This window comes from Schistocerca gregaria, chromosome 1 (assembly GCF_023897955.1).
Source record: "Schistocerca gregaria isolate iqSchGreg1 chromosome 1, iqSchGreg1.2, whole genome shotgun sequence".
Lineage (NCBI taxonomy): Eukaryota > Metazoa > Arthropoda > Insecta > Orthoptera > Acrididae > Schistocerca > Schistocerca gregaria.
Genome location: NC_064920.1, coordinates 271,761,094 through 271,786,381, shown reverse-complemented (window position 1 = coordinate 271,786,381; position 25,288 = coordinate 271,761,094). Strand labels below are relative to the sequence as shown.

The 25,288-nt window shown below is 43.5% G+C and overlaps 1 protein-coding gene across 1 annotated transcript in view; it reads right to left on the bottom strand.

The window, feature by feature from the left end:
- The window catches only part of LOC126340500 (uncharacterized), a 358,769-nt gene that overhangs the window by 15,156 nt on the left and 318,325 nt on the right, over positions 1–25,288 (bottom strand). The gene's annotated exons all lie outside the window — the stretch shown is intronic.

The window sequence follows — 25,288 nt, the reverse complement described above, 5'->3', positions numbered from 1 at the left end:
CAGATAATTGGTATCAAAATTACACACAGTATTAAAATCTAGTTTCAACTTCATTATCATTAGGTTGTGTTTGTAATCACCCAGTGACTCAGGACATATTTTCTGACAGATTTAAGTGTGCTGTAGTAACACCCAGCTATAAAACTGTAGATAGGTCAACTCATCTCTAAGTACAGACCCATTTAATTCTCTCCAGCCTCTGGGGTGTTGCAACTAAAAGAAAAAAAAATTATTTGTTCAGCAACAGGGAGCTATAAGAATAGAAGATTATGTAAAGTAGATTACTGAATATCTTGCATAGACCTCACTATGATTCCTGTAATACTTACATTTGTTCATCAGCACATTAACTCCTGAAGGGTCTGTGTTATTAATAATAAAAACTATTTTAGCTGAACTGGAATTTGCACAATGCAAGGGATAAAATTAATCTTAATGTAAACTTTATCTTCTTGTCTAGGGTCCAGATTTAAATTACATATTCTGGTGCAAAGTTATTCAGCAAAGCCCCATCAAATGAAAAACAAGAAATTGCATATCTGTGCCAATTCAGGACAAAGTAAAAAAATTCTGCATTATTTACCAGTACCATTTGTCCAGTTATCCAGATTTAATTTATATACTTATTTATTCCTCCAAGAATCACCTCAGAATGATAGGATTGAGAATTCTTGATGGCTACATAGTCAGTAGAAGTGTTCATTATGAAGTTGACTGACTAGTAGTAATGTATCTTAAATATTCATGTTTTGTTACAGATGATGGAAACTATTTTCTTTGAAAAGTACCCATGTACGAGGTTTGTCCACAAAATTCCTGAACTTTGTCCACAATTTTTTTATGCTTACCTTTTATTTTTGTGCATGGTCTTTGTTGAAATATTCTCCTCCACAATTAAGGCACCAATCCAAACAATGCTTCCACTTCTGGAAGCAGTCTTGGTAGGCCACTTGGTGGATTGTGTGAAGTGCTATCTGTGAAATTTATGTCATCTATCATTACAAATCTTCGTCCTTTCAGTGGGGCTTTCAACTTTGAAAACAAAAAATGTCCATAGGGGCCAGGTCTGGAGAGTACGGAGGATGAGACAGCACAGTGATTTCAAGTTTTGTGCAATAGTCATGCACCAACGGGTTGAATGTGCAGATGTGTTACTATGATGCAAGAGCCATGAATTGTCTTGCCACATTTCAGGCCGTATTCTTATCACATTTTTTTGCAGACTTCGCAACTCATCCCAATAGTACCAAGAGAAAGTTACTCAAGAGAAAGAGCTTCACGAGTTGAGCCTTATGAAGCACTTATTCAGGTTGGCATTGACTGATAAAAGTTGTTGGATGTCCTCCGAAGGGATATCGTGTCAAATTCCACCCAACTGGTGAGTTAGATCGTCAGGGCTAGTTCTGCAAGCTTCGCAGGAGAGCTTCTGTAAAGTTTGGAAGGTAGGAGACAAGGTACTGGCAGAAGTAACGCTGTGAGGATGGGGCGTGAGTCGTGCTTGGCTAGCTCAGTTGGTAGAGCACTTGCCCGCGAAAGGCAAAGGTCTCGAGTTCGAGTCTCGGTCCGGCACACAGTTTTAATCTGCCAGAAAGTTTCATATCAGCACACACTCCGCTGCAGATTGAAAATCTCATTCTGGGAATTATCCAGCAGTTATTCAGCTTGGCATTGATTGATAAAGATGTCGGATGTCCTTCTAATGGATATTGCGCCAAATTCTGTTCAATTGTCGAGTTAGATCGTCAGAATGCCGAGGTGGTGTGGGAGGACCGTCCCCATAATGCTCCAAACTTTCTCAATTGGAGGAGAGGCCCGGCGACCTTGTTGGCCTAGATTCGGCCACAGTGGCTGAGCTGTCCTAGGTGCTTCAGTCTGAAACCACGCGACCGCTACAGTCGCAGGTTCAAATCTTGCCTCGGGCATGGATGTGTGCGATGTCCTTAGGTTAGTTAAGTTTAAGTAGTTCTAAGTTCTAGGGGACTGATGACCTCAGATGTTAAGTCCCATAGTGCTCAGAGCCATTTGAACCATTTTGTTGGCTTAGGTAGGATTTGGCAAGCGTGAAGACAAGCAGTAGACACTCTTGCCACGTACGAACGGGCATTACCTTGCTAAAATGTAAGGCCAGGACGACTTGACATGGAGTGCAACAAAATGGGGCAAAAAGTATCATCGAGGTATTGCTGTGCTGTAAAGATGCCACAGATGACAACCAAAGGGGTCATGCCATGAAAAGAAATGGAACCCCAGACCACTACTTCCGCTTGTCATGCCGTATGGCGGGTGGCAGTCGGGTTGGTATCCCGCCATTGTCCAGAGCGTCTTCAGACACGTCTTTGGCCTGGAATCTCATTGTCTGAGGTAGAATAGTCTTCAGTTATGAGTTCGTCATCGAACTGAGCCCCGATGGTCAGGGAATATGTGTCTGGAGATGTGGAATATCAACCTGACTGTCGCCAACCATACAACCTGACAAACAAGAGTGGTCTGGGGTACCATTAATTTTCATAGCAGGATTTCGTTGGTTGTCATCTGTGGCACCCTTACAGCACACAGGTACATCGACAATATTCTATGCCACGTCTTGTTGCCCTTCATTGCAGGCCATTCTGGGCTTACATTTTAGCAATATAATGTCTGCTCACACATATGAAGAGTGTCTACTGTTTGTCTTCATGCTTACCAAACCCTGCCTTGGCCACCAAGCTTACCGGATCTCTCCCCAACAGAGAATATTTGGAGCATTATGGGCAGGACCCTCCAACATCACCTCGGAATTTTGACGATCTAACTTGCCAATTGGACAGAATTTGGCGCAATATCCATTAGAAGGACATCTAACATCTTTATCAATCAATGCCAAGCTGAATAACTGCTGGATAATTCCCAGAATGAGATTTTCACTCTGCAGTGGAGTTTGCGCTGATATGAAACTTCCTGGCAGATTAAAACTGTGTGTCGAACCGAGACTCGAACTCGGGACCTTTGCCTTTCGCGGGCAAGTGCTCTACCAACTGAGCTAGCCAAGCACGACTCACGCCCCGTCCTCACAGCGTTACTTCTGCCAGTACCTCGTCTCCTTTCTTTCAGGAGTGATAGTTCTGCAAGGTTCGCAGGAGAGCTTCTGTAAAGTTTGGAAGGTAGGAGACGAGGTACTGGCAGTAACCTCCAATCGTAAAAATCAATGAAAAACTGTGACAAGTTCTCACATACTATCGGTGCTCCATTTGAGTAATAACTATCTTGCAGAGGAGTGAGTTTTTTTCTTGAATGACACGATAACTATAGCGAAATTTCAGAGAAAGAGGTATGTGATTCTTTATTGAGAACCCTCTTGGGAGCTGCAGGCAGTGCAGAATAGGCGCAAACTGCGAGGTGCAGTAGTGCTGCTAGCGGTGCTGTAGCGTCCACCGCTGTTTCCGGAAATAGCCCAGCGTTTGCATAGGGCGACTGCCGGCAGCCACGCTGGCTCAGTCAGATAATCATTGGGGAGGGCCAGCCGACAAGTCACACAGATGCAGTCCCCTGCTCCCTGCGACCTTCTGAATAGTGCAATTATTCAGCTACAGCTGTTTCGTTAATCATTGAAATGTAAACAGGAACACATGGTTGCAGCAGAACATCTGGAGTTTGTAAGAAAAGATCCGGGAATGTAGAGAATATAGCAACAATTGGTAGAACTATGTACTGAAGGTGCCTAGTAATATATCATGTAAAGAGAGTTTATTTTCTTTCAGGATTACATCCATCATTAGAATGCGTCTAGGACAGGCATGTTTTCAGAGCTATTTCCGCAGGATAAAAGTTAAGGGCAATATGGAAAAACTGGTAGAAGCCGACCTCGGGGAAGATCAATTTGGATTCCGTAGAAATGTTGGAACACGTGAGGCAATCCTGACCCTACAACTTATCTTAGAAGAAAGATTAAGAAAAGGCAAACCTACGTTTCTAGCATTTGTAGACTTAGAGAAAGCTTTTGACAATGTTGACTGGAATACTCTCTTTCAAATTCTGAAGGTGGCAGGGGTAAAATACAGGGAGCGAAAGGCTATTTACAATTTGTACGGAAAGCAGATGGCAGTTATAAGAGTCGAGGGACATGAAAGGGAAGCAGTGGTTGGGAAGGGAGTGAGACAGGGTTGTAGCATCTCCCTGATGCTATTCAATCTGTATACTGAGCAAGCAGTAAAGGAAACAAAAGAAAAGTTCGGAGTAGGTATTAAAATTCATGGAGAAGAAATAAAAACTTGTTCGCCGATGACCTTGTAATTTTGTCAGAGACAGCAAAGGACTTGGGAGAGCAGTTGAACGGAATGGACAGTGTCTTGAAAGGAGGATATAAGACGAACATCAACAAAAGCAAAACAAGGAAAATGGAGTGTAGTCGAATTAAGTTGGGTGATGCTGAGGGAATTAGATTAGGAAATGAGACACTTAAAGTAGTAAAGGAGTTTTGCTATTTGGGGATCAAAATAACTGATGATGGTCGAAGTAGAGAGGATATAAAATGTAGACTGGCAATGGCAAAGAAAGCGTTTCTGAAGAAGAGAAATTTGTTAACATCGAGTATACATTTAAGTGTCAGGAAGTCGTTTCTGAAAGTATTTGTATGGAGTGTAGCCATGTATGGAAGTGAAACATGGACGATAAATAGTTTGGACAAGAAGAGAATAGAAGCTTTCGAAATGTGGTGCTACAGAAGAATGCTGAAGATTAGATGGGTAGATTACGTAACTAATGAGGAGGTATTAATAGAATAGGGGAGAAGAGGAATTTGTGGCACAATTTGACAAGAAGAAGGGCCCAGTTGATAGGATATGTTCTGAGGCATCAAGGGATCACAAATCTAGCATTGGAGGGCAGCGTGGAGAGTAAAAATCGTAGAGGGAGACCAAGAGATGAATACACTAAGCAGATTCAGAAGGATGTAGGCTGCAGTAGGTACTGGGAGGTGAAGAAACTTGCACAGTATAGAGTAGCATGGAGAGCTAGATCAAACCAGTCTCAGGACCGAAGACAACAACAACAACAACAACAACAACAATAATCTGATTTACCCCGAGGAAACGTTTATAGTAGCCGACTTCAACCATATCATTCTGGTGGCGGTACGTGAAAAGTACAGGAAAGAAGAGTGAGGGTATTGTACAAGGAATTTGGGAAACAAGTAGTCGTATTCCCCAATTAAGTGGCTGTCTCATTACACAGAAATAATAGTAGTTTACATGTCCCAGGTAAACGTTATTTTAGAAAATAGTAAATGATCTGACACTATTCAAATATCAAAACACATAAATGAATGTAAAGGAACTTCGCGGAGCGTTACTGTACGTGCAGTGAGGTCTGCTATCTCTTAGATGCCGACCCTGGACAAAGACTTCGAAAAACCAGGGCATCTGGGTCAAATCGGATTATTTTCCCGGACACACAACCTCCGTCGACTACAAGTTGGGCGATGGCTGGCGGGTGGCGTGATTGTCGGCAGTTTCCTGTTGTTCTTAATAAAGTAGCATGGAAAATATGTGCACAGGAGAGTATCTAAGCGTGTTTGCTGTCCTTTATTTTCTTTTATTTTTTTTAATAAAAGGCGCACGAAGCTACTGACGCGCCGGTCTTCATTTAATGAATTTTAACTAAGATTTATTAAAATTTATTTATTGCCAATCAATCGAATTTCTGCAGACGCAAAAAGAAGATCGGGGTTTCCTCTAGGAAGATGTATAACTCGCACTGATGGCCTCACACTCAGAACAAATCCAGGGAAAACCGGACTTATGGCAGCCCTACATGAAGCACCGTATCTGAACACATCTCTCATGTTTTATACAGTACTCAGCCATTCTTACATATTATGCCTATTGCTTCACAAGAAAAAAGTTTTATATTCGCAAACCGAATTCCGATCATTCCCTAGCATACACAGAGGCGTATTAATTCAGTATTAGTTTGTAGAAAGCCAGGACATGTAATTGACCCGTATTGACGAGTAGCAAATCTACCTACAGCAATCTCAACATTATTTCGCCGCTCGCGCCGTTCGCCGCTCTTGTAGTACTCACGGCCTGATGGTTCAAATGGCTCTGAGCACTATGGGACTTAACATCTGAGGTCATCAGTCCCCTAGAATTAGAACTGCTTAAACCTAACTAACCTAAGGACATCACACACAGCCATGCCCGAGGCAGGATTCGAACCTGCGACCGTAGCAGTCACGCGGTTCCCGACTAACGCGCCTAGAACCGCACGGCCACCACGGCCGGCCTCACGGCCTGACTCTGTAAAAGTAATTCTAAAGTTTGAATCAAAGCGGTTGTTTGCATATGTACTGATGAATGCAATAAAGCTGGTATAACATTATACGCAACAATAAAATATCAAGCCGTATAATGTCTGCTAATTCTTTGTTGTCTTTCGGTTAGGCACATCGAAGGTGTAATGGAACCACGTTTACTCGGCCATCACCACGTTTATTCGGGCATCATCCAGCTGGAGTTCAGAAAGCTTTTCTCTGAAGGAGCACTTTATAATCCTGGGACTTTGATGGAACACCTTGTTTATTTTAAAGTCAATAAAAATTTAAAAAAATGATAAAACTTGCTTTATTCAGCGATTACTTCAATTTCAAACCGTAGCTAACTACACGGAAATCATAATAATATTTTGAAAAATAATTTGTATCGTCAAAATTTCGAATTAAAAAAAAAAGAAACATCTTATTAGTTTTTGCGGAGCACTTATGCACTTCCCGCAGAACAGCAGTTTCGGAAATCCTGCTGTAGAGTATTTGATATTCCGGAAGGAATAGCGCAATCATTACATTTAAGATCAGGCAACCGCCTTTAACGTATTCTGTCAGAGTGTCAGTTGACAAATTAACGTTGAGTTTTACAGTACAGTATTGGCCTCACTTGTTGGGAAATGTCATCAAATAGAAAGGAGGTGCAAGTGTCCAAGGACTAAGAATTAGAAGCACTATGGCCAGCCATTCGTCATACTTCTTCGACCGAAACAATGCTGGCGATTGTGCGACACACCAACCAAATACGAATATGGCTCCATGGAAACTTACTTCAGTGGTTAAAAGTCGCTGTGTTCTTTTTCACTAATTCTACCAGATTACGTAAAAGTAATGCCACTCCAATTTTTTTCTGGATTTCAAGATTATCCGGATTTTCTATAATCCGGACGAGCAACGGTCCCACACCGTATAAACGAGCTTCCACTATAGTATGTACTTATGAAGTAGTAGCACTGACATATTTTATTACTAAACATTGTTTTTCTCTAGTTTTGAATTTCATTTAGTAAGAAATTGTGCTCCGTTTTGTCTGCTGTCTGCCCTCCACCTCCCATGAACCTAATATGAGCCGCCTCCCTCCTCTCTGCCCCTCTAGCACGTTCTTGTCCAAACACATAACAGAGGATTACTTCCGCCGTTGTTCTCCGGAGCTGGTGCTCCGTCTGTAGTGACGTCGAAGTGCCCGGGGTGTTAACCAATAACCAACCTTGCTTTGCACTCTTTATTAGATATGACAGGCAGGTACCAGCACGCACGGCTTAGAGCGCAGTTCAATAGCTTGCGAGACTAGGAGGTGAGTAGCCCGGCCAGCCTGGCTGTGGTTTTCAGACGTTTTAAGTTGGGCTGATTCCCGGTCTCCGCCACAGAAGGTACGACAGACAAACAGTTAAAACAAAGTAATATACCGACAAAATTTCACAAGATCAACGGATAAATTGCACACACGATTTCTCTCCCTTATTTATTTATTTATTGCTGTTAAAAGTGACTCCGTCGTCTTGAAATTCTAAGGCGCATCGCTATGTTCTATACGTTCTCTGTTTCATTCTACGTGACAGTGAATATACGACCACCTCTAAAACGCTATAACACAAATGAAAGCACAAGACAACACTGATAAAAATGCGGATATGCACAAAGAAATTTCATAAGCTGCGAATAACATATTGTTTCAAATTATAAAAGCGAAATATGCCAGGAAATCTTGCGCAGTGATAAAAATACTGAACTCAAAAAGCCGTGAATAAAATGAACAAGTGAATGAGTGCAGTGAATGCTCGATTCCAGCTTCTGATAACGTGAACGAAGAGGCACTTTTGATAAGAATGTAGAACAAGGAACACAAAATGATTACAGGGATATCTCGAAAATGTCATTATGTCTATAAAAACCAAAGGAACGAGAAGTGTCATCTATTTGCAACAGTAACAATATAATTGATGGTTATGCTTTGCCAACAAAAACTAAAAGCACCTGGTGAAGTAGCTTTCCAATTCTCGCACGGCTTAGTAAGACAGAGAGAAACCAAAGTAACCAGAAGAGGTTTACGTGGGCCAATGTGAAACGGAATTTCTATGCAGATCCTTGCGTTTGGCCCATTTTGTTTGTAGTTTATTTTCTAGGTGTTTCACACTAACGACGCCTAAAAGCTATCAGTACACTCATATTTGAATCATTGAAATGTAATTGCTGGAACACACTGCTGTGTTAAATACTACAGCACTTGTGGCCAAATCTGACACAGTGGACAACGGTAACTGTAATTTCATCTTGGTGACTATTGAAAAGGCTCAATAACACTTTCGAGGTAGCTCCTGCGTAACCTCTCTCCTGATACTATTGCTGGTTGGATCATGTTTATCTAAATAATAATAATAATAATAATAATAATAATAATAATAATAATAATAATAATAATAATAATAATAATAATAATAATAACTGGGGCTCATATAAATAGGGCAAAACCAGAATGGCAAATACTCATTCAGAGTAGAAACATCAGCATTGGCGTCACCGTGGAATAACTTGAAAAATGCGAAAGTTGGTAACACAACAGTTTAAAATGGAATAAAGTTTATCCAATAAATTAAACATTTCGAAACAAACGTAACTGATTGCTCCCATAAGTATTCCCCTTTGCAATCGCGCGTACACTGCCAACAAACTCCAAGTACCTGTAACTATAGATGACTTTAATTCGTTGTAGACACTTTGGTATTTTGAAACCGTGCCAGGGAGAGTTCGCCAGCCACTACCAACATCATCATCGCAGTCCTCATGCGATGCGGGAAGCTACCTCACTGGTGACAATCGATTACCTTCAATCGAGCATAAGAATAGTGACGTTGGTCAGAGATAGATTTAAAGTCGGCCCCACGTGACGTATGACGGTGCCCTCTACGCGCTTTATATATACGGCCTGGCAGCCAATCACTAACTCACCTCGGAAGATGCTGTCCGCGGTTGGCAACGGGAACGTTAGGAATGAGAAGTTTTACAGATCGACCACGGCCTATCAGCCCGGAACTTTTAACTATTGAAGAAGCCGGCCGTGAAAGTCTACACGTTATGGTTTTTAGTGTGTAGTGTTAAAATGATGGTATTTATTTATAACGCAAATAGCAACTACTGGTGCTAAAGAAAGCGAATCACTTCCACTGAATGAGCTTTCCGTTTGCGTTACAGGTAAGCAGGTAAAACAAATAGAGCTATGACAGGTACCAGTCATGAGAACTGCCTAAATAATTCCTTCTGCTTCTTATTTATGATTTTGAAGTCGCAGTCAGAGCACCTGTAAATGATTGTAACTACGTTGTAGACCAGTGTCACAGTTATAGAAACTGGAAGAAACCCAATGGCATACAATGCAGGCATTTCGACTCGTAGTCAACACGGTGCCGTGGCAGCCGGTGTCACGTCTTTGATGCATGCGTTTTGCTAATACTAGCCAGTTCAGAAAATTAATAGGCTGAAAGAATATATTATTCCTGTCACCAGTCTAATGGAGAATTGACAACTTTGCGGAATACATTTGGTAACTATGTGACCATCAACATACCTCCTGCGGCGTTCATAATTATTCTGCTGGTTTACTGAATATAATGGGTAAACAGAAGAGGGAAAATTAATCATCAACAGTATATTTGCTCACTCTAACTAAAACAGTCTGATGATGCTCTTGCAAATGCCAAATGTGATGGACACATATCTGGGATGCAGTTAATAAAAAAAAAAAGCACCTTCCTTGCTCCACGAGATGCATAATGTTACCTTTTGAAGGCTCACACTGGCCTTTGCTTCAGATATATCTTTTGTTAGAGCAAACTATTATTTTCTTTTTATTGAGTTAATACACGGCAGTACAAATATCAGTCTAACCATTCTGATTTAAGTTCTCCATTATATCCGTAAATCGACGAAGGCAAATGCTGGAACCTTTCCTCAGAAAGTGCATGGTCAACTTAACTTCCCATCATTTCCAACTGTAGCTTCTGATTCGTCTCTAAAGACCTAGTAGTCGATGGGACCTTTAATCCTAATATTCTTTTGTTTCTTCTTTGCCTAACACTGCCCTTGAATGTACGAGTCTCACGAAGGCTAAATGATCGAAGTCTATCACGTTTGCAATGATAGGATGGACCATTGTCATAAACTGGAAAAACGTCATTCGTCAAAATCTGTTAGTCTTATCGCATGTGACAACTAACTCACGTCGAAATGATGCTACTTATAACGAGGAAACTATTTTCTGAAAGATTTATCCGATGCGCTTACCCCATTCATGGCAGAAGTGTTTCCAGCTGCCTCTAACGCCTGCAGTTCTCCGCTAAATCGAAAGAGAACAAAATGTCACAAATATGAGAATCTTTTTACGTTTCATTCTCCACTTTCTAACACCTAAACAAGGATCATATAACCTTCAAATCTGAAACAGTCAGTCATGCGAAGAAAAATTCTAGAACTTTGAATGAAAATGACGATTGGTAAATACACTTACAGCATCCTGAGTGACAAAACATCCAACAAAATCTTCATGAACGTATGCGCTATCTTACTTTTTTCAGGTGTTTTTGTGCTGGTAGATTAATTATGTCGCTGCCCTCCCATCATATACTGAATGACAAAAGGTCGAAACGCCCTTTCCTATGTAATTATATGAGACGAAATAAGGTTTTCTTTAAAAAAAAAAAAAAAAAAAAAGGAGAAAAAGTGCGCGAGTTCTAGGCTATGAGTTTAGAGTGCGCCGATTTACCACTAAATTATAAATATATACAACATTACACAGATCAAATAGAAAGCAGTAAATCCTGCAGGTATTTTCACATCCTCTCACGTTACCAATTCGTGCGGATGTCAGTTATGTGATTTTATTTCACTGTTTGGGCATTGGGTAGCTGAGGCAGTTGAATGAAGATGCGGCAGAACCAGGAAAGGAATGTTTTAAACAGCCTTAAATCCACCTCCAAAGAGTCAGAATTGTCATCCTGTGTGGAGCATATTTCTTTATGATAAAATAATGATCCAGCCATGTGTGTAGTTTGGTGGAGTGCTGGGTGCTTCTAGTTTCGTGCGTTTCAGATCTGGGTTCGATTCATACTTTAGGCAACCACTTTTAACGTGCACAAACAGCACCTCTTCACCTCTGGTGACGCCTATTGAACAACGTAAGGTTGCATCTCAGTTCCAAAACATGTTGTGCCTCGTTACCAACTGAAAGAGTGTCGGTCTAGGTTGGACCATGCTGGAGTCGCAAGTCGCACAAAGTGAAAATCCTGTCGTCAGTAAGCTTCCCGACACCAGAAATTTTATATCATTAGTGAACCAATCGTTATGAAAGGTCACAGGGCACTTATTTATTATTTTGTTTGAACTTGAGATGTCGAAATTTTGGTGCTGGACTGGGATTTGAACACAGATCTCCCCTTTCAGGGATTTGACTCTCACAGGACGATATACCTCCATCATTTTGTTTCTTCCTCAAGATCCAAACCTCCTCTAGGTCTTCACGAAAGGCATGTCTCTACGTTATAATCCTGGTCCGACATAGAGTAGAGTACAGCCATATGTGTAGTTTGATGGTGTGTTGGCTGATTGTAGCTCCGTTTGTTTCAGGTCTGGGTTCGATTCGTGCTTCAGGTAACCATTTTTAACACATCATATGAAGCATTAGAACGGCACAACTACAGGAGAAAAAAATTATGATTTTTAATGTCACTTCTTGCACTGTCAACAACAAACAGGTGCCTGTTTCGACTCCTAGTCAGACAAAGAACTTTTCATCACATCATTTCAGATTCGAACATGCCGCTCTTAGCTACTGACCACTCTCACCTGCTGATAAAAAAGCATTTCGATAGTTAATGTCTATTCGTGTGTAGTCAACAATAAGAAGTCTGGAGTCGACCCACAATCAACACACAAGTTTTCGTCACGTTATTTCCTTTTCCAATGTACTCACTGGTCGTTACTGGTAGAATAAACCGATATTTAGTGTCTTCTCGTGACTAGAAAACAACGATGATAGCTGCCGGATACGAATCACGGTAAGGCATTATTTTCCTTCTCGACATTTCAGTTCCAGTCATCTTATTATTGGTGAAAAAATTCGATGTCTAACATCTGATTATTTTAGTCAAAAATCCGCTTAGGTGCTGGGCTTGATCCCAGTCATCACAAATTTTACGCTAAGTCATTTCAAGTTCAAGTTAAAAGGGACTGCAGTTGCTGGATTGAAGTCCTGGGTCGCAGCCCAGCACAAAAAGTTTCGTTCTGTAGTGTCAAGTTGAAACTTGCTTTTCGAAATGTCATTTATTGCAATAAATTTTTAATTTACACGTGTTAAAACTGTGTGATCTCTAATAACGTGTTTCCTGACATTTGAAGTATCATGACATTGATTTTCATGTGGATTGATAGCCATACACAGCATTGTTCTCTAATGGTCTCTTGTAGTAACCATGTTAATAGTCAGATAACTGTATCGAAAAGCGATTAGAGGATCTGCAAGAACGTTACGTTGTATGGCCTGCATATAAAACAGGTGTAGTGCAATTCATGTCCTACGGATACTTTTGAGTTGACAGGGTAGAGACGGCGTTTATCACTGGGCATAAAGCAGTAATGCGACCGGCAACTTTGTGGAGGAAGTCCACGGTGTGCTGGTGTCATGTGGGACATTGGTCGAGCGCGATGCTGAGGTAATGTGTGGTGACATTCCATGGAATAGCGCTCCTGCTGATGTAGATTAGCAGCAAACAGGTTCACAGGTACAGGAGACAGAGCTGCCACTCTAGACCCAGACAGTTATTTCATAGCAGGTGTATTGGAGGCGACGTTGCATATGGTGTGATGGCGTACTGTACGTGAAGACTGAAGAATCATCAGCGTAGGAAGCAAGCTGTACACGATCGGCTTTTGGGTCCTGAGGACCGACCCGTGAAATACAAATGAACGACTATGTCAGACTGTGGGGACTGCACGGTGTACCCACTTGAGGAATGTCCACTCGGCAAGGTAGCTTTAAAGAAGGAGGGAGTGTAACACTGAAATCTCCTGTAAAACAGTGTACACAGGAGACCGCTGTGCTACACAATGGAGATGTCCAAGACACCTATCCAATATCTTCCCCATGTTTCAGTGTGTCGAAAACGTCCTCCGTAAGTCTGAGGAGTTGCTCCTCAGTCGAATACCCTCGAAGAGACCCGAACTGCTCCTTGGTTATTGTCTTCTCCAATTCGGTCTGTGGGAATAATCTGTGTAGGTAAATCCTCTCGGAGAGTTTTGAGGGGGCTGGAAGTAGGCTAATGGATTGGTAACTTCCAGCCAGTTTGATGTCCTTGCCCTTCTTAGGGCCAGCCACTATCTCGGCGCTTTTTCAGGCAGCGGAATAGCAGGCAGTCCGTAAAATCTAATTAAAGTTGCCAGATGTTCGACGGCAATACAGGGGAGCTGCTTGAGTAGAGGGTCGGTGACCCCGTCTGATCCGCCGGCCTTCGTGTGCTGTAGGTGGCAGTGTAGATCTTCAGACACGTGTCGTGTTAGCGAGTGAATCTTGTCTCCATTTTCCCTGTCGGCAAGATATTGTAGCAGCTTGATTACCGCTGTATGGATGATTTTGTGGTGCACAGGATCTTCAGCTGAATTGATATTGGCAGCGAAAGTGTCTACCAACGTATTCGCTTTTTCGTGGGGTACACATATGATGCACTGATCGTCCTGAAGCGGTTGCAAACACTGAGAACGCTGCAGGAACATCTTCGTAGTTCACCACGCTGATACCGGCACTTTGTCTAGACGGAGTATGGTGAGTCTGTGGTCCATTCGCGGTTGCGGAATTTTTCTTCTGCGGATATGACGACACGGCAGAGGCTGTGGCTGCCTTGTGCGCTGACTCTCACAGATGATGGCATTGAGGGTGTGCAGCGGTAACGGTCGCGAGTAGTCGCGTTGCATTTGGGCATGAAAGGACATCGTTGCGTGGTCTGCTCGTAGCGTCGTTGTCATGGTGTGCTGTAGCGCATTCTCAGCGCCGGCGTCCTCGAGATCTGGAGCTGTCGTCACTGCTTCTGCAACTGTGGCTTGGAAGTGCGGCCAGTAGGTGCCCTGGAAAATGTGCCGCGACTGGGTGGCAGTGCAGGGGTAGCATCAATGTCAAACACCACGGCCAGGTGGTATGAGGATAACGCTTTTCTAGTAGAGCAAAGATGCGCTGCGCGATGCCTGTTATGACGACGATTTCGAGCTGGCCCGCCTGGTTTCTGTTGTACAGGTGAACAGTCAACTCTTAGGGCTTCACGGTGATGCCGTCGTGGTGCTCATAACACTTAACAAACGGCGGCAAATGGCGTTGGTGGTCCTGGACTTCCACACCACATATTTCACAAGGCAGCGGAATCCAGGATTCCCGTGGGTGGCCTACAGGCAACGATGAAAAACATGCGAACCATAATGGGTCCACCGTGACTCCGGTGGCCTCCAGGATCGTTAATGTGAGCACAGTAATTTGTTAGGGGCGGAGGGACTATCATATGTAGACTAATGTATCACTACCAGCCGCCAGTCTAGCTGTATGGTAGCACAAGCAGTTTGATGCTGTCTAAAGAAACTCGGTTTAACTGTGTCCCGCGCATCTGACAGAAGATCACTGATTCATGCTAGAGAAAGTAGCGGACTGGCCGGCGTGGTTATGGAGGCCATTGGCGTTCCACAGGAAGATACTGCGTTCACTAGAAAAGCTAAAGGCGCTGTGGTGGGCGCTGGTATAGCTGTTTAAACGGTGACAGGTATCTGGTGTTGGAAGGTGTCAATCAGCAGGCGTCGCTGGAGATCAGTTTCTCCAGCTATGAAACAGCGCGGTGAGTTGAACAGTGTGGAGCGATGCAATGTCTCTCGGCGGTTCAAGGAGCACGCAGTCTTCGTCACTTAGTACGTTCGACGATTTTGTTGTGTTGATACGGTTAAGGTGATTTGCTGGTGTTGATGGCTGAGCTTCTTCAGCAGTGTTTTGTCTGGGGTTCGCTTCTGTGTCCATACGTGGTGGGGTTCCTGTGAGCGGACGTCTTGCGCGTTGCCTTAGACACCGCCTCGCAGGAGGCATGACTGGTGATGGCGCCTTTGTACGTACACTTCGTCACCAATGTAGGATGTTGACAAGGAATGCTGAGATGCCGATTTTGTCTACATCTACAGCTGCATACGAGTAAATGCTCAGCAAACCAGCGTGTGGTGGATGCACCACTACTAGTCATTTGATTTCCTGTTCCACACGCAAACTGTCTGTATGTTCCCGTATGAGGCCTAATTTCTCTTATCTTTGTGACTCTTATGCGAAATACACATTGGCGGCAGTAGAATCGTTCTACAGTCAACTTCAAATGGCGGCTCTCTAAATTTTCTCAATAATGTTTCCATAAGAGAACGTCATTTTCCCTCCATGGATTCCCGTTTGAATTCACGAAGCATCTCTAGAACACTCGCGTGATGATCGAACCTACCGGTAACAAATCTAGCACCAAGATTCTGAATTGCTTCGATATTTTTCTTTAATCCAACGTGGTGGAGGTCACAGACACTCGAGTATTTCTCAAGACTGGGTCGCACTGGTGTTTTACACGCGGTCTCCTTTACAAATGAATGACACTTCCTAAAGATCGCCCAATAAACCGAATTGACCATTCGCATTCCCTACTGCTGTCCTTACGTGCTCCTTCAATTTCACATCACTTTGCAACGTTACGCGCAGATATGTAACCGATGTGACAGTGTCAGGCAGTACACTGCTAATGCTGTATTCGACCATCACGAGATTGTTTTTCCTGCTCATCTGTTTTAACTTACATTTTTCTACATGTAGAGCTAGTTGCCAGTCACCTCGCCAACTATAAATTTTGCTTAAGTGATCTTGTACTCTCATACAACCAGTCAACGACGACAACTTCCCGTTCCCCTCATTATCATTAGCAAACAGCCGCAGATTGCCGCGCACCCAGTCCATCAGATCAGTTATGTACGTAGAGGGTAAGAGCGGTCGTATCGCAATTCCCTGAGCCGTTCCTGACGGTACTCTTGTCTCTGACGAACACTCGCCATCGAGTACAATGTAATGGGTTCTACAAGTTAAGAACTCTTCGAGCTACTTGCCCATCTGGTAACCTAATCTGTATGCTCTGTATTAACGGTCAGCTGTGGGGCACAGTGTCAAAAACTTTCTGGAACCCTAGGAATTGGAACCCACCTGTTACCATTCATTCATGGTCAGCAGGATATCATGTGAAAGACGGGAGAATTGAGTTTCGCACTAGCGTTGCATTGTTAACGCGTGCTTATTTGAAGACAGAAGTTTTTCGTCGCAAGGAAATTCATTATATTGAAAATGATGAAATGTTCAAGAATTCTGCAACAGTACGATATTAAAGGTGGTGGTCTCTGTGGACCTGTTCTTTAGCTCTCTTAGATACTTGAGTCACCTGTTCTTTTTTTCGTCACTTGTGGCTTTGCGTTGAGCAAGAGATTCGCATTAAATACATGCTAAGTAATGGGCCTGTTACCCGGCACGAATCCGCCCTGCGGATTAATGTCGAGGTACGTTGTGCCGGCCGGCCGTTGGATGGTTTTTATGGTGGTTTTCCATCTGCCTCGGAGAATGTGGGCTGGGTTCCCTTATTTTGCCTCAGTTACACTATGCCGGCGATTGCTGTGCAAACACTGTCTCTCGTACGCGTGCACCATCTCTACTCTACCACGCAAACATTTGGGATTACACTCGTCTGGTATGAGACGTTTTCCCGGGGGGTGTCCATTGGAGACCAAACCGCACAATAACACTGGGTTCGGGGTGGGGCGGCGGTGGTGTAGGTGGACTGCTGTGGCCTGTTGTGGGGTTGTGAACCACTGAGGGCTACGGCGGGACGAAGCCTCTCCATCGCCTCTAGGTTTCCAGTTCCAATACACAATATTCCCTGTAAAACCGAATTGGGGTTCCAGCCCTGGCCACTTATTTGTTTTTAGCTCTTGCAGTTGCTTCTCTACGCCAGGGATGCCCATTACTAGGTCCTTCATGCGGGAGACCGTGCGACCGTCAAACGACGGTCTGTTTGTACGATCTTCCTGCGTGAATGATCTCTTAAACGCGAAATTTGAAGCTTCAGCTTTCCTTTTGCTGTCTTGTATTGTCACACCGGACTGGTCAACGAGTGACGGAACAGAAGCTTCAAGCTGCTTAGATATACTTAGGATTAGATTTATCTCGTATCTAGACAAGATATTTTGTTAGTGCATGGCGGTGATACTTGTTTTATGCTTTGCGCATCGATCTTTTTACAACCCACGAACTTCTGCTAACTTTCACCTGTTGTCATTTGCTATTTTGAACCCAGATTGCAACAGTCCCTGCTTCCTGAGTGTCAATGTAAACAAGTGCTCCAATCACGAGCAAACATCAGGCACGGATACGTATAAGCACAGGTATTGAAATGACTACTATTCTATTTCCAAGACATACATTTATTCAGAGGCACTCAAATACTCAACTTCAAGAGATCGTTGTACAATATACCCAGCCAGGCTAAGTCCTATTGGTGCACAGTAAAGTCCCCTGTCCGACATAGGCACTGCTGTGGCAGTGTCGTGCATTGTCGAAGAGCGGCGGAGCTTCTATGGTCATGTGAGCTGCGATGACTGGAGTTGTGGCAAAATGGTTCAAATGGCTCTGAGCACTATGGGACTTAACCTCTATGGTCATCAGTCCTCTAGAACTTAGAACTACTTAAACCTAACCAACTTAAGGACATCACACAACACCCAGTCATCACGAGGCAGAGAGTTGTGGCAACGACAGCGACTTGGATTGGAAGTGAAACTGGCTCGCTCTCAAAATCTCGCTGGAACTCCGTAATACTCTTGGACACACGCTCTTGAACACTCACTGCAGAAACTCTCCCGTTAAAACACGGAGTGTTACTGGTATCCTAGTGTGCAACAATATTAAGCTCCACACTATTTGTGCCATGTATGTGTGGCATGAAACCAAATTCAGTTCTGCTAAGGGACCTCTGCGACTGACCGTTAGTGTTTGCTGGCGGACTAGCTTCGCCTTGACGTGTAGGCAGTCCCGTTCACCCTCCATTACTGCAGGGAAGTGTAACGGCCAGGAGCTCCGCTTCCTGTGCGCAACAGCTACAGCAGGTGAAATGGTCTGCTTTTCACTGCTCATCCCTTGGGTGACAGTTGCAGACTTGGACTCTGTTGGTTAGCACTACGTCCCTTTGGAGGCGACGCAGGCAGCATAAGAGACCCCAGAGCGTCTTGTGACTCTTTTCCGTTACTGCCCAACAATTATGCGCTTTAATATTTTCCGAGCTGTGTAGTTGGAGACGTGGTCACTCTTACTGTATCTGAAGATGTGTTTTTCGTGATTTTCGAGACGGAATTCCTTGGTTGGGTTGTTTCTAGAGCACCCTGGCAGCGAAAACACAGTGGTGGTCCTCCGTTGGGTCCTAGGTCATCAGTAGTGATTTTCACTGCTGCAAGTGTCGCCATTTGGTAGAGCTTCCTGTTCTTCGATTTGTTCACACCAAAGACCCGTGCAAATGGTGTTTACTGGCTGGTATGGAGGGATACAAGTAGTCTAACAAGATGTTGAACGGTGCTTTCTTTATTTCTTCAAAAGCTTCTCTTGTCTGGCAGAGCGCGAGTAAAAAGGCATCTTAAATGCTGACACTTCTTATGTCGCCTTTCTGAACTGTTCAGTGCGCTAGCGTCTACGCTATGATGCAGAGTTCGACAATCTTCTTAGTATTCCATTACCAGGGGCGGTGGAAGTGATTCTCTTCTGAGTGTCGCTGGCGTGCCAGAATCATCATTTGCAGCACCAGTGAGTGGAGCAATCGTGTTTTAAGTTAGCTGCGCAGCCGATGTTGTGAAGGCCTCACTGTCAGTTGTAGCTTTCTGTGACGTTCTGTTGGTGCCAGAAGGGGGGTGGGTCTTCAAGTTGCGATTTATTGAGAGAGCAGTCTTCTTACGTCTCCCATCCTCTGTGGCCGCGTTACATCTTTTGCCAGATATAGTGTCGCATTGCGCCGTCTCTGTTCGTCCCAATTTGTATTTCTTTCACTTACCTTCCGTACTGTACTAAGCAGTTCTTTCTGTTTGTGGTCCACGTCTCATCGAGCTATATAATTTGGCAGAGACACAATACACGAAAGTTACTTTCGTCCTTAAGTTTTGAACACCAGAGCAATATTTTTAACAGCTGAATGTGGAATGACTTCGTTCAATAATTGTCCTAAAGTGCTCAAGGAACAATTTGGTCGATACTACAGTGGAGAAACGAGATCACGATCTGCCCCCTTGTTTTAGTTATTACGACACGCGAACGTTTCCAGGTACTAGGTACCCGTCCACAAAAGAGACGTTCATTTAATTATATTGTAAAATGTGGAACAATCTGCGGTTTTATTTGAACGAGGACTATACTCTTTTCATTTATTATTATATAGTTCCACCAAGAAACTACGGAAGAAACAGTTAACATAAAAAGATTGGCAGTTTGAGCATAGATAATAAGAAAACATCCTCTCGTGTTCAGAGGAAGGGAGGCGAAATATCCTGCACAAATTTCAGATCATATGGTTGCGTGAACTGACTCTGGAATACACTCCTTATAAACCAACAAAGATTGAATGTTTTCATATATCCCTACCCCATTGCCATTCACCACATATCTCCACCCCATTGCCACTCACATGATCGTATATGTTACTACCTCACCTGCAGTGTCCAAAACCAGGGATTATATTGTTCATAGTCTAACGACAGAACTCTTACTTAAATTAAAATTATTTGCCCAATATCAGTCTGGTTTTCGTTAACACCATAGCAAAAAACTGCACTAATGAAAGTGAGTGATTGCCTGAAATGTAACCGTGAGGCTGCAACACTCTCACTATTAGATTGCAGCAACGCGAATGATAACATTGACTTTGGTACACTAATCATAAAAATGGCACAGGTAAAATTCCAGAACCTTCGGAACATATTTCCACAGGTTGTGAAACGTAAACTTGTGAAATCACTCGTTTCTGGTGTGATTGTGGCCATACGACTGGAATTAACAGACTTTGAACGCGGAATGGTAGTTGGGGCTAGACGCATGGGACATTCCATTTCGTAAATCGTTAGGGAATTCAGTATTCCGAATCCACAGAGCCAGGAGTGTGCCGAGAATACCAAATTTCTGGGATTACTTCTCACCACGGCCAACGCAGTCGCCGACAACCTTCACCATAAGAGCAACGGCCTTTTCGTAGAGTTGCCAGTGCTAACACACACGCAACACTGCATAAAATAATCACAGAAATCAATGTGGGACGTACGACGAACGTACCCGTTAGGGCAGAGCGGCGAAATCTGGCGTTAATGGGCTATGGGAGCAGACCACCGACGCGAGTGCCTTCGCTAACAGCACGACATCGCCTGCAGCGCCTCTCCTGGGCTCGTGACTTTCTCGGTTAGACCCTATAGACTGAAAACTGTGATCTGGTCAGATCACTCCAGAATTCAGTTGGTAAGCGCTGATGGTAGGATTCGAGTGTGACACAGACCCCAAGAAGCCATGAATCCAAGTTGTCAACAAGGCACTGTGCAAGGTGGTGGCGGTGGCTGTGTTTACCTGGACTGGACTGGTCATCTGGTCCAAATGAATCGGTCATTGACTGGAAATAGTTATGTTCGGTTACTTGGAGACCATTTGCAGCCATTTATGGACTTCATGTTCATGCTCCATGTCACCGAGCCACAACTGTTCCCGACTGGTTTGAAGAACATTTTGGGCAATTCGAGCGAATGATTTGGCGACCCAGATCGCTCGACCTTAATCCCATCGAACGTTTGTGGGACATAAGCGAGAGGTCAGTTAGTGCACAAAATCCTGCACCGGCAACAGTTTAACAAATGTGTACAGCTACAGAGGCAGTGTGGCTCAGTATTTCTGCAGGGGACTTCAAACTTCTTGAGTCCATGCCACGTCGAGTCACTGCAATAAACCGGGAAAAAGATGATCTGACACGAAATCAGGAGGTATCCCATGACTCTTGCCACCTTAGTGTATGTCCAATTAAGGTAGTTGTAGCAAGATAAGTTACCTGTCTGACATACTCTATGTCAACTTCATCGGCTCCTTAATATGTTTGCACCCCACCACTTCGTATCAAGATCAAGTATCATCAGAATCACTAAGCAAGGTCTCACTTACCTAACGTAACATGGATGTGCCAATCCATACAACAAAAATATTCAACATATTGGCAAACTCCTCCGTAGCTGCTATTCGCCTCTATAGAAAACTGCACTGCACCCTGTGCACCATGCAATGTCCTGGTGCGCTTTTTTTTTTCTTAAAAAAAAGTTAAAGCACTTCCTTTAGTCGAATTGCTAAGTTTTCCCTAGAAAATTAATATATGTGAGCAAACAGTAAAGCAAATGCTCCTAGCTTCTACCAGTAATGTTGCTTTCTGCTTTCTTTTCTCAATTTGTCATCCACATTCTATCCCTATCTGAGTGAGAAGTTTAGTTATTGGGACTGTAACCTGGCTACATAAAGGACTATTGCATCTGTGAGGGGGATAGCTGTGCTAGGAACGATATCATTGGCAGAAAAAGTTGGATGAAGAGATAGTCATTAGCTCCTGAGCTGAAACATGTTGTGGATGAACCATTGATAGTGTTCAAACGTTTTTCGCTTCAGCACTAAAATTAGGGTTTGCAATTGTATAACGGCTTTAAATGTAGATGCACCCCCTGAAAAAAGAAAGGGAAGCACCTGGATGAGTAGGAGGAAACGAAATGAAATTTCACGGGTTGAGAGGGTCGCTGATATTATTTCACTAATTACAGAATCGAGTCAAATTTATAAAATACTTGGCAGCTTTACAAATATATCAGTATAATGTTGTACCCAGTAAGACCTAGATACAAATACTGATTCAGTTGGGAAGGGTATCATAAAGCCATTGTAACCTCTCTTGAGGCAAGGTATCACAATAGTTGTGGATGGTCCTTAAGACTGGCACTGTGATGCGGATGTCGTCAGAGAAGGTCCTGCACGTTCTATAGGGAACAGATCCGGGGTTTTGCTAGCAACACGACTACCTCAACTTCATGCAGACAGTTCATACACAAGTTCCACGTGTGGATGAGCATTATCCTGTTGAAAACGGCATTCCGACGCTGTTGAATGAGAGTTAACACATGACGCGGATGGAGATGTCATCAGAGATGGTAGCGCACGTTCTATCGGGAACAGAATGGGGATATTGCTTGCCACGGGACTACCTCAACTTTATACAGACATTTCATAGACATGTTCCATGTGTGGACTGGCATTATCCTGTTGAAAACGGCACCGTGATGCTGTTGAATGGGAGGTAACACATGAGGACGCAGGATATCCGTGACATATGACTGTGCGGTCAAAGTTCCCTCGTCACTACCAGACGTAGCCTGAAGTCGACCACAATTGATTCTCACGCCATGATGCCAGGAGGAACACTGTTGGGTCTCGGAAAAACATTGGCAGAATGAGTCCTCTCCCCAGGTCGTCACCACACTCGCCGTCGATGGTCCTCCAGAGTAGCACAGAATCGCAGTTCATCGGCAAAGACAGTTCGACGCTATTCATCAGCAGTACAAGCCTCACAGTCGCGGCAGCTCTCCAAACGCGGGAAATTGTGCTGTGCTACTAACGGTAGCCAACCCTTGGGGCGGTAATTCCATAGTCTGGCTGCTGCTAGACTCCAACCAATGGTGCAGAATAACAAGTTTGTTTGTGTGGCCATCCTCCGCAGCAAGCATATAAATACTTGTTTTGCAAACCAAACTGCCTTTTACTGCTGCTAGTTACTTTATTTATCCCATATGCGTTTCGCCTTCTCCTGTTCTAAGGCATCATCAGTGGGGTGATTTGCTGATCTGCGTTCCCTCACATCTGCTCTGGAGGTCCCACTACCACTTTTATCACTGCTATACACTCACATCTTTGTGTTCTCGCCATCCACACGCTGTGAAAAGAAGTTTACGACGAAATAGTTGTATCGAGTGACAAAAGAACGATAGTCCACTACAAAAAAGAGGGAGAAACATGGTGAACAGTGTGTGGATGGCGAGAGCACAAAGATGTGAATATATAGCAGTGGTAAAAGTGGTAGTGCTACCTCCAGACCAGATGTGAGGGAACTCAGCTCAGCAAATCATTCCACTGATGATGCCTTAGAACAGGAAAAGCCGAAACGCGTTTGGGATAAGCAAAGTAACTAGCAGCAGTAAAAGGCAAAATAAGTATGACACAGGATGTTTCATGGAGTCCATTACTTGTTCTCGGATGGTAGGCACAGATGCGAAGGGGTTATGATGTGACTGGAGCACAATATGGCGATCCACCCTTGTTGTGGTCAGATGTGTGGAGCAGAATTTTGACAACTAGTATGCCTGCCCTCACATTTCCATACAGTCCAACATATGGCCACGGTCAGATGTGCCTACCTCACAAATCTGGATATTGATTCAATCACCCAGCCAAATGGAGAACCACAATAAGACCATTTTCAAACTTGCAGGTGATGATAACATTGTCTGACACAAATACGGGGCATCTCCATCCCTTTCACTGCCATCACTCAACATCTGACGCTGTTTACGCCCCTTGTATAGCATACCAGGCCTGGTAACAAACACGAACAATACTACTGCAATACCGTGGGCGCTCTATCCATTGCACAAAATTGAAACTCTAATCATTTACATATCCTCCAATGGTGTATAGGTCTATGAAGTTCCACTGACGTCTGACTATGTCACATGGATGCTTAATTTTTTATTTTTTGTCGGTCAGTGTAACTCTGTATCTACTTACGTATGTCAAAAGTTTTCCCGGTACAGTTTCGAAAAATTGAATCGATTCACAGATCTGAGAACTTCTAAGGACAATATGTTTGAATTAGTGCTAAAATATAAGGAGGAAGCAGCATGACAACGCAGTATATATACTTCGAATGGTTTTGCTGCAAACTTCTTGCATTTTATATCAATGCACACCCCTCTGCAGAGGGAAAATGGTTCAAATGGCTCTGAGCACTATGGGACTTAACATCTGAGGTCATCAGCGTCCTAGAACTTAGAACTACTTAAACCTAACTAACCTAAGGACATCACACACATCCATACCCGAGGCAGGATTCTACCTGTGACCGTAGCAGTAGCGCTGTTGCGGACTGAAGCGCCTACAACAGCTCGGCCACCGCAGCCGGCGCATAGGGAAAAATACATTTTGGAAACATCACCCAGGCTATGACTAAGCCATGTCTCCGAAATATCCTTTCTTCCAGCAGTGCCAGTCCCGCAAGTTTCGTGAAAAACTTCTGTGAAATCTGGAAGGTGGGAGAGGAGGTATTACAAGAAGTAGAAATGTGAAAACGTGTCGTGAGCCATGCTTGGGTATCTCAGTATGTAGAGCAGTTGCCCGCAAAATGCAAAGGTCCCGAGTTCGAGTTTCGGTCCAGTGCACAATTTTCACCTACCAGAAAATGTCACCTTCTAAATTATCTCAAGCGTTACTATGAATAGCTGCAAGACAGGATGTGACTAAAAATGAACTTTTTACGATACCACTTTTCCGGCCAAATTGTGGTCGTGTGAGCGATAAATATGGTGAACGTTTAGCAGGATATTTCACTTACGGAGCAAAATTTATAGAGGGAGATGAAGCGCTGTCATCCTGTCATGGTGGAAAGCGACGCTCCTGCTATACAGCAGCAGAGGCAGACCAAAAAGAGACACTCCATCATCTCCAAAATGAGAGTTAATCAAAATATTTAAGCCTCGTTTCCAGTTTATGTGACCCAAAAAACATAAAGGAATTATATTGCCTTAACCGTAACACTTCAATTTTCAAATTCTGAATAAAAGTTCCACAATTTAAATACTTAAACTTCCGTA